The sequence below is a fragment of the Aedes aegypti genome, chromosome 3, assembly GCF_002204515.2.
Source record: "Aedes aegypti strain LVP_AGWG chromosome 3, AaegL5.0 Primary Assembly, whole genome shotgun sequence".
Classification (NCBI taxonomy): Eukaryota; Metazoa; Arthropoda; class Insecta; order Diptera; family Culicidae; genus Aedes; species Aedes aegypti.
Window position 1 is genome coordinate 26,031,725 of NC_035109.1, and position 1,368 is coordinate 26,033,092.

General features: G+C 35.9%; 1 long non-coding RNA gene across 1 annotated transcript; it reads right to left on the bottom strand.

The window, feature by feature from the left end:
* Positions 1-408: 408 nt before the first annotated feature.
* Positions 409-1,023, bottom strand: LOC110678300. The gene is made up of 2 exons (XR_002501490.1): positions 685-1,023; positions 409-614 (listed from the first exon to the last, which is right to left on the bottom strand). It is a non-coding gene; the product is annotated as an uncharacterized LOC110678300 (long non-coding RNA).
* Between the last annotated feature and the right edge of the window lie 345 nt (positions 1,024-1,368).

A 1,368-nucleotide genomic window follows, 5' to 3' on the forward strand; every position in this document is an offset into this window, starting at 1 on the left:
TTTGCGACTCCGGGAATGGCTGTTGCTTAGAACTGATTGATAATCCTTGAGTGTTCCGACAAATTTGAAGACTGTATAATGTTAAAAAGAACCGTAATGGTTGATTGAAGTGGAATGGATTGAAGTTGAACTTTTAAGAGATGATAACAATTGAAAGTTTTGCCTGACAAGCCTATTACATACACTAGACCGTCAAACATCAGAAGACACTTGAAATACCCAGTAGACTAGCGGAGAGTTTTGCATTATAAAAACGAACGTTCTGCACTCACATTCACCTAAATTATTACAAACACTAAACTCGATTTTCCCCCCAAATCCATTCGAAAAGTTGTGCAGAAGATCCGGTATGCTACATAGTGAACAACGCCCAAAAAAATGGAGAAAAATAGATTTATAACAATTGCGTTTACTTTTGCAAATCTAATAGCGTTTTATTTTATTATAATTTATTATATTTTTTCATGAGAATAATTCATAATCAGTAGTGCTTCACGTAACTTTCATTATTTGATAAAAAGCGGGTTCCAGCTAATACTAACTTGGGATCAACGATGAAAATTATATTGTCTTTTGAAACATTCCAACGACTATCGTCCTCGAGCGCTTAATTTCTATGTTTTGGAGGAAAAGTGGTATTTAAGATCATCAAAAGGTATCTATGTAATATGCTGCTAGACTCACTGGTTTAGTTCCTAATTTAGTATGCACTGTACAGCAAATGAATCTTGAATCCATATCAGTGATGTGCTGCAAAATCTAAAAGTTGATTAAAACGAAAATTGGGTTTCTTTCAAATGTGCTAGTTTACTTACTTTGGTTGAGTGTGCGTTATGTTTTGTAATTCTTCCAAACGCTGTCAATGTATACCTAAACCACGTGGATTGCTGAGTTGAAAAGATTTTATCGATAATCAAAAGAGCCACAGATTTTTACAACAAAGATGATCAAAGAGCCCTAGATGATATATTTTTATTCGATCCATATCCTGCTCAGATGATCGAAAGATGAGATGAAATGCAATGCCTGCATGAAAGATAATTAAGGGGGTTAGAAGCAATTTTATCAGAGACGAGTAGAGACAAAGTAGTCGAGTTCAGATTGGGTACCACTTCTAGTACTGCATTTGGTCCCTTGGTACTGCAAATGGTACCCAAGTTTGACAGATCGCAGTACACTTTTCACGGAATTCTAGTTTTTGTTCTATTACCTTATGTGCCATAAAATTGTGTGCAACTGCAAGGGGCATGGAGGTTTGGTTTCGTCTTTGGTTCAACTACCACTATAATGACATCGTTTTGAGACCAAACAAACATATTGGTTTTGTTCTGAAGGTAACAGAAGGTTTCAGGGACCCGCTGTGTATGA